We start from the raw sequence: 8507 nt of genomic DNA, 5'->3' as shown, positions 1-8507 counted from the left end.
GCTCCCCAACTGCTGCAGATTTTTGGACTATTAAGTTTTTAAACATTAAATTATTATGAAATAGTAAATTCAAATAGTACAGCAGTGAAGAAAACAAAAAGTCCTGATTTGATGAATACTTTAGTTATTCTTTAGTTATTTCTATATATACATACATTGAAAAAAATAATAGATTCTGATGGTATACATATTGTTTTGCCACACAGTTTTATCTCTTAACATTGTGAACATCTTTGCATATATTGGTCTACCTTATTCTTAACAGCTGTATAGTATTCCACTGCATGTGTGCACCTTAATTTTTCAACCAGTACTCAGTTGGCAGACATTTAGGTTCTCTGGTTCTCACAATTACAAATAAGTTGGAAATGAATACTTACACATCATGTATAGTTGGGTTAACATTATTTTGGAGCAAGCTACTTAATCTCTTTGTGACATACTTATAAAATCATTGAAAGAATTATCAAACTTATTCAATATTTCTTATATAGGGCTTGGTTTAAAAGTGTTCTTTCAAACTACTATAATGCTATGTTCATTAATAAATTAAAATAATCTATTTTGTGATAAATCCTTTGTTTAGATTTCCTTAAATGAATAAAATAATGGAAAACATGATACTGGCTGGAGACAGGTTCCTGTATTTAATTTTTTAGTTAGCTTTTTCTTAATGATTAGAAAAGTAACACAGGCCCTTAACAGGTATAAAGAATAAAATAAAGATCCTCTATTATTCTGCGACCTGGTAATAATCATTGGTAACATTCTGGTATCTATTCAGTCAGACTTTATCCTTTGATGACAATAAATTGACAGTCCTGTAACCTACTTATTTTTCTTAATGGTATGCTATGAACATCTTTTCAAGTGACTTTTTTTTTTTTTTTTTACAAAGACATATATCATGATTTTTAATGGCTTCATATTCCATCTATGGATGTACCATTATTTACTCACTGTATGTATAGGCATTTAGGTTGTTTCCATTTTTTTGGTAATTATAAGCAAATTATCAATGGATATCTTTATAAATTGTTGGACACCTTTCCTATTACTTTACTAATTAAAAATTCTAAGATGTAGAATAGCAGTTGATATGGTTAATGAAAATGCCTATTCCTTATACCTTCATCTAGGTTTTATTCTTCTTAAATCTGCCAATATGCTAGGTGAAAGGTAGTATGTCACTATTAGTTTCATTTTTTCTGATTTTAGTGAGGTAGAACATCTTTTCATATAATTACTGGCACACACATGATTAGCTTGTTCCTGTCCTTTGACTTTTAAAAGTCAGTATAGTTATCTGCTCCTTAATTTGTAAGAGGTCTTGATATACTTATTACATAAATTAAACATCAGATATTAAGGATACCAGTCAAGTGTACGTAATTAAATATTAACCTTTTTGTCATCCATGTTACAACTGTTTCTCCATCTCACTATTTGGTTTTCAACTTTATAATGTCTTTTGCCCTACGAAAGGTACAATTTGTGTTTTCAAATTATCAACATTTTCCTTTGTTTACTGAATTGACATCATGCATCGAAACAAAAGCAGAAGCAGGTCTTGTCCCAATACATAAGTTATTTCTACGGAAGCAATGTGGTGTGGTGGGAAGAATGTGAATTAATACCCAAACAGGCTTGAGTTAAAGTCTGGTACAGGCAAGTTGTTGCACCCAACTTCCATGTTGTGTAACCTGAACCAGTTTCCTCATCTGCAAAATGAGGAAAATAACACCCACTTCAGAGACCGATATAAGAATTAAGTGCTTGGCACAGACAAGGAATCCAGCAAGTGTTAATTCTCAATTCTTTGCTCTCGGCGAGGCATTGATTGCCAAGGGTCCATGTTCCCTACGAAGACTAATAAAAGATTGGGAAGTATAATTTTTGGTGAGTTTACATTCAAATATTCTTTCAGGGAGCTTTTAGGACCAGTCCATTAAACTACAAACCCCACAATGCATATAAAAGAACCATAAAGTTTCCATGTATGAAGTCTCTGCGGCTTGCAGGAGGGCGACGAGCCAAGTACTTTTTATTCTCCGGGTTTTCCCTCGTTTAGACATCCTCCCCCCACATACTCCGTAAACAAATACCGCTACTTCTCCTCTTGGAAGGCTAACCTCACAGGTTTCAAAGGGAGCCTTCAGTGACAAGGCGAAGAGGCATCGCCATGAGAACACGGTGACGCCCACAGAATTCATCCCACGAAATCGTATATGGGCTGTGTGGGACCGAGACACTCTTGAGCTAATTCTCCCCGGCTGCAGATTTAATAAAGGGAAAAACGATAACCCGCACGCTGATGTCCAGCAGCCATGTTTACCCCCTGAGAACCTGGGCTTCGTTTCCGAGCTGGGCTCGCCGCCTCAGTCGGCGGCCACGCGTTCAGGCATTATTTACGTCCCCCGGCCTCTCGCGTTCGCACACGAGGGTGGACCCACCGCTCCGGGGCGCCCAGCAGTCCCGCGCCGAAGCCGGCGGCGCTCCGCCCGCCGAGGGCGGCCTACAGGCGAGCATGGGATCGCCCAGCCGCCCGGGCCCCAGCGCGGCGTTCGGCGCATCGCGCGCGCCGCGCCTCCTCGGAACAGCGAGCCGGGGAAGACGCCGCGGCGCGCGCCACCCGAGCCCGCGCGGCCGCCTAACGAAGCCGCGTTCCCCTCCGGCCCGCCCGGCAGCCCCACGATCCCAGGCTGCGCTGCGGCCCCCGACGGGGGGAAGGGCGGGAGGAGGGGGCTCCTCAGGGAGCAGCCGGGAATTCCCCCTTCCACCGAACGTTCCCGATTGTTCGCCATCCTCACGTCAGCAGCAGGGGGTAATCCCCGACTCCAGCTGCTCCTGACGTCACCGCGCGGAGCCACCCCACCCCCCTCCGCCGAGCGCCCCTGCCTCCGGGACCTCCTCGAAACCCCGTCCCCACGTAACCCCGCCCACTTCCCCTCCCCCAGCCGCCGACGTAGGGGGCGGAGCTTCTTTGGCCGGGGCGTGAGCGGTTGCTTGGGCCAGAAGGTTCTCTGGTGGAGGAGCTCCTCCTGCTGCCCCGCCCAGTAGGCTCGTTCGCTCCGCTTGTTCCACACCCTATCCCCCTCCTCCGTCTCCTCGCCCCGCCTTTCCCCTCGCTTCTCCTCAGCTCCTCGAGTTTCTTCCCCGCCTCGCCACCTTCCACGATCTCGCGAGACTTGGCGCAGAAGATTGCGGATCGGGTCGGCGCCATTTTGGGACGGAGACTGGTTGTGGGGGAGGGAAAAGCGGCAAAAGGGGATTATTCAAAGTACCGAAAACCTCCTCCCGGGATCGAGCACAGCGGCACCCCCAGGCCAGGGGCACCTCTGGTGTGGCAGAAGGTAACAGTGTCCTCTGCGCTCGGCGCCGGGGTCTGGGGAGGGGAGGGGGGGTGCCCGTGTCGGCGTTGAGGTCTGAGGGGTCGGGAGCGGCGTTGGCGGCGCGAGGTGTGAGGCTGCCCGCGGACGTTGGGGGGGAGGTGGCGGGAGAGCAAGGGGAGAGGGAGAGGGGAGGACGGCGCGAGGAGGCCCCTCTAGGTACTGGCTCGGCCGGGGTGGAGCGGGGGTGGCGGTTGTGGGGAGGGGGTGGGTGGCTGAGCCTGGGTGGCTGGTGGAGGAGGGGTGCTCGGCGGAGGCTGGGGACGGGTCCGACGCCGTCCGTACGCGGTCTTCCTCCCTCGGGCCTGTGGCACGCGCCCGCCTCCTTTTGCACCGCTGCCGCGCTCGGAGGACTGAGGGAGTCGAGGCCGAGTTGTGGCCTTCGGTGGTTTCTCGGCGCGCCCGATCTGCCCGCCTCTCCAGGTCCGTGGCGCTAGCTGTGGACGGAGGCGAGCGCTGCCTTGCCTCCCGAGTCCCGTGGGGTCTAAGGGGATCGGGTCTGTTAGGGGAGAGGACCACTTTTAACGTGGTTTACGGGAAGGGCCCGGTACCTTCCACCCCCTCCGTGTTGGGAGAAACCTGTTTTCTTAATTCAAGGAAATGGGAACCCTGACATCTCATTGCTGCGCCTAGAAGCCGGGTAAGTCTCATCCTCGGGCGGATTTAAGCAATGTTCTTGCCCCACTTCTCAGCCATTAACCTTCCTACTCTGAGTGGGGAAAACGTGCCTCTTCCTTTGGACATTCTGATTCGGAGAGAGCGTCTTTCTCTTCGTATCCCTCATTCTCTTAAGTTGCATGTAGTAATGTTCGGTGGCAGCACACCTGTCTATTCGTTTTCCCTTGATAGAGTGAATAGAAAATACAGAAGGTGTTTTATAAGATTGTCTGCTGGTTTCATAGTTTGTAATATTTACTCAAAGTATAAGAAGGTTTGCATATATAATCCTCCTATCTTATATCCGCACGCCCTTCCCAGTTGAAGTCATCACTTGCCTTCCGTAATACCATCTCCCACCGTTTTCCCCCCCTCTACATATCCTGAAGTCCTTTTCATACAGTAGACCTTTTTTTGGGTGCTTGCTTGGTATAGAAGTGCATTTCTCTCCAGAGGTTGACTGTTTAGGATGGGGATTAATTTTTAGCTCAAAATTAAAACTCACTGTGTAATTTAAATTGTTTTTTGTAACTTTTACAGGTGATCGAATTACTCAGATATGAAGATCATCTTCTAGGTTTTGTGCAAAAGGCCCCGGATATTTCAAGTGGCCATTTTGGAATTACAATGTTTTTGGATGATTTTGCCCCAGAAGTTTATTAAAAATGACAAGAATCATCTCTGAAGTGAATTGATAGTAGTGAACAATTCTACAAGCTACTTAAAAAGAGACCCAGGCATTTCTTCAGTATTTTGGTTCAAACGGATTATATAACTGGTTAAAGTATTTCAGCTGGTGGTATTTTTGCCTCTCTCCCCAACCCCTCCCCTGTTGTTGGTGTTCTTCAGCCAAAACTGTAAGATATGTTTGATTTGTGTACTGAGTAGTTTCTCGGCAGTTTCAAATTACTGTTTAAATATTGCTGAAGTTTCATGGCAGTTTATTTTGACCTTTATTTAAAGTTTTAGGAATTTTTGACCTCACCTCTTTTCGTGTCACAATGGGACAGCTTTTCTAAATGAAGACATTGAACGAATACAGAGTTTTTTTGCTTTTATCTTTCATTTACGTGGAAATTTAAGATGTTGCAGCTTCCCAGCAGCATGGTAGTATTGAGATAGCTGTGTCTCTGTTTATGCTGATGTTTAGGAATGCTCTTCAGATGTGAAATTTTCTTTTTGTTTTTGCTTTTTGGCTCATAAATTGGATATTTCATCTGGAGTGGATAAGTACAACAGTGACAAGTACATGGAATAATAAAGAAGACTTTAAAATCTTAAGTCCAAGGAACTTGGCTAATTCTGGAGATAGCCATATGAAAACTTTAAAACAGAAGTATGGGTAGCTGACTGAACTAACTCTATGTCAAATAGCCATAGGTTAAGTATCTTCAAAGAACTTGGATATTATTTCAGAGGATACAAAATAAAAAAACAAACTGGAAAACATAAAGATTGCAGAGAAAAACCCAACACCTTCCTGTGCAGTTCTGTTGGAATTTGTAAGTACTATATGGTGAGCAAATAAAATGTCCATTTGTAAACTGTAATGAGAGTCAACGTTATCCTGTGTTATTCTTGGAAGCCTTTCAGTTTTCTTGCAGTAAGATTGCTTGGCTTCAGTTTCCCGGGCAGTCTGAAAACAACTATTAAGTAAATAGAAATGCAGGAAGAATTAAAAGTTAAGAATATTTCAGATTGAAACAGTCCAAATTTGAAGTTTTTGTGCTTCCAAAGTGAAACACAAAATCCACATGGTCAATATGGCTTTATGGATTGGTAGAAAGGTAGGAAAAAAGTCAACACATAGCCAGTTTACTTTCTAAATATGAGTTTAGCTTGTGTTCTAAATGCAGTTTAGTGTTGCAGTTTAGAGTTAGGTAGTTGTTTAAGTTAAATTATAGGGCTTGACTTTTAATCTGGTATTTCATGAAGTAAATTGTTTTAAGGGATAACAGTTCCTAAGTTTTTAATCCGTTATAGAAATTTTTTGAAACAATTTTTGTAGTGGTTTTGTATTTCAAATTATTCCTTAAAATCCGAGTTCCAAAAGTCAAGTCATTACTAGGAACAGAAACTGAGAGGAACTGAGCAAGGTGTACGAAGAACCTTTAAAATAAGTTAAAAAATGCGTATAGGTTTTCTCCCTTCGGAGGGTTATGCTGCCTTAAGTTTATAAACAAAGCTTGTTAAAAAACTTGTGAATATTAATTGCTGTAATAGAAATCTTTTGACAAATAAGAGTATCATCTTTTAGTAATGTTTATATTTGAGGAGTGAATGGTATTTTGATTTGTTACTGCTTTTAGTTTTTCATTGAATTACAGGCGTTCAGTAAAAATGTTTAAGAAATTAACTAGAACTTATTTTTAAAGCAATTTATATTAACAGATCAATGTAGCTAAAATTAGAGTTTATTTCATTTAATTATCTTTGAGATTAAAAAATCGTAATTTTTTAACACTGCGCCAAGGTGGCCTAATAACTGATAAGTTGCTCACTTGTTTTGAACCCAGATTTTTTTTTTCTTTGATATACTGCTGTATCCTGTTAGCTCACGTAGGGCAGAAGAGGTAGGAGACGCCAAAAGGTTGTAGGTATTTAGATACACATGTATAGTATTTTATTTTGTGATGTAAAATTGAGATTAGAGTTCAGTGACTCTCTCTTAGAATAGAATAGGATATTTGTGTTTTCTCTGTCAGCGCTGTGTGTAGTACTTCTAATTGTTTCCACCTTGATATATATAAAATTGTGATGAGGATAATCCTGCTTCCTTTTTTTTTGCTTCTTAGCGTCTGTATTTTACATATTCCTCAACTTAGTGGATTTTCAAGTTACTTGTCTAAACATGCATTTTAAATGTGATTAAGAAGTTGAACTGGAAGTGAATGGTCTTTATTCATAGAAAAGAACCACATAACATTTACTGTTTGTGATTATTTTTCTTTAAATTTCTTTTATTGGTGTTACTTCAGGCAGTTGTATCAGGATAAAGATTATTCCAGTAACCAGGGTTGTATTTTTTGTATGTATATTTGTTTGTTTGTTTTGGCTGCGTTGGGCCTTTGTTGCTGGTGTGGGCTTTCGCTAGTTATGGTGAGCTGGGGTTACTCTTTGTTGGCAGTGCAAGGGTTTCTCAGTGCGGTGGCTTCTCTTGTTGCGTCGCTCAGGCTTCTGTACTTGTGGCATGCAGGCTTAGTTGCTCCGTGGCATATGGGATCTTCCCAGACCAGGGATCGAACCTGTGTCCCCTGCGTTGGCAGGTGGATTCTTAACCACTGTGCCACCAGGGAAGTCCCTGACCAGGGTTTTTAGCAATTAACTTTAATCCTTGAATAGCCTAACATTTGTGAACTTTGCTTACAGCATTTGTTCAAGGACAGATTTCCTCAACTTGAGTGTTTTGATAAATATTTCATTATTTTCTTTGCATTGAAATATGCAGTTCCAGTAGTAATTGGAACAATACTGGGTTGCTTCTTTTTCCCCCCATGAGTACCTCTCTCTCTCCTACTCCCATTTTGTTTTCTTCTTTTTTTCCCCGTCTTGTGTCTGAACAATATATAGATCTAAAATAACAATTATAATGACTAACATTTATAGATTGATTGTGTCATGTATTTTGCGGTGCACACAATATATCTTAAAGGAAAGTACTATTGTTATAATGGGTATAGGTGAGAAATTTAAGATTTTAGTGATACTGAGACTGGGAGAGAGTTACTTTGTTATGACCAAGGTTAGGTTGGAGTTTTGACCAGATGTCCAGGTCTGACTTGAGAGCCCCAAACTCTTAATCACTAACCATATTTAATACTGCCTTCATGTGGATTTTACTTTGTTAACTTATTCTGTTTGAGCATTATCACTGATGTTTTTGTTTTTCTTTTCATTTACTGCTTCTCTTTGGTTAATACTAATTGCTAGTGGAGCTTGGAGACCAGCTGAAGGAAGATAAACTACTGTTAGTTTTGCTATTTGTTAGTAGCTATTAGAGTGATAACTTCAGATAGCTAAAAATTAAAATGTGTCAGGTTATGGAGTGAACAGAAGAAAGAAGAAAATAAAATTTAGAGTTAACAAGAGAAGGAAATAAGGATGGGAACCTCTAATCTGAAAGTAAAATTACAAGTGAGGGTAGAACCTAAACCCAGGCCAGATTGTCTAATTGTCTTTGAGTCAACCAGTTTTTTTGTTTAATTTTTGATAAAAATGTGTACATAACAATCTAGATCCAGGTAAGGGTGGTGATGTAGAAAAGGGTAATTTCTGGGAATTAGGAGATTTTTGGTCTAGATTTGGAATATCTAGAAAAGGGACTGTGTATGTTTACTTAACCTCTTTTGGCTTTAGTTTCTTTATAAAACTGATGGAAATAATGTATATGAAAGCTTTTTTGTTAATTGTGAGTTGTAATTTAGAGGTAAAGTTTTTTTTTGTTAATTTATTTCATTGGCT

The 8507-nt window shown here is 41.6% G+C and overlaps 1 protein-coding gene across 9 annotated transcripts in view; it reads left to right on the top strand.

Annotated features, from left to right (window-relative positions):
- Positions 1–3179: 3179 nt before the first annotated feature.
- The window catches only part of GPBP1 (GC-rich promoter binding protein 1), a 76719-nt gene continuing 71391 nt past the window's right edge, over positions 3180–8507 (top strand). For 7 of the 9 annotated variants that reach the window (XM_057743230.1, XM_057743265.1, XM_057743239.1 and 4 more), the window contains exons 1-2: positions 3182–3353; positions 4587–5548. The gene's annotated coding sequence lies outside the window, so the exon portion shown is untranslated. Of the gene's footprint in view, positions 3354–4586; positions 5563–8507 lie in introns of all 9 variants that reach the window. The other 2 variants (XM_057743225.1, XM_057743218.1) reach the window with 2 other exon arrangements.

This window comes from Hippopotamus amphibius, chromosome 1 (assembly GCF_030028045.1).
Source record: "Hippopotamus amphibius kiboko isolate mHipAmp2 chromosome 1, mHipAmp2.hap2, whole genome shotgun sequence".
Taxonomy (NCBI): domain Eukaryota; kingdom Metazoa; phylum Chordata; class Mammalia; order Artiodactyla; family Hippopotamidae; genus Hippopotamus; species Hippopotamus amphibius.
Note: the sequence above shows the minus strand (reverse complement) of the source record. Positions and strands in the feature narration are given on the sequence as shown.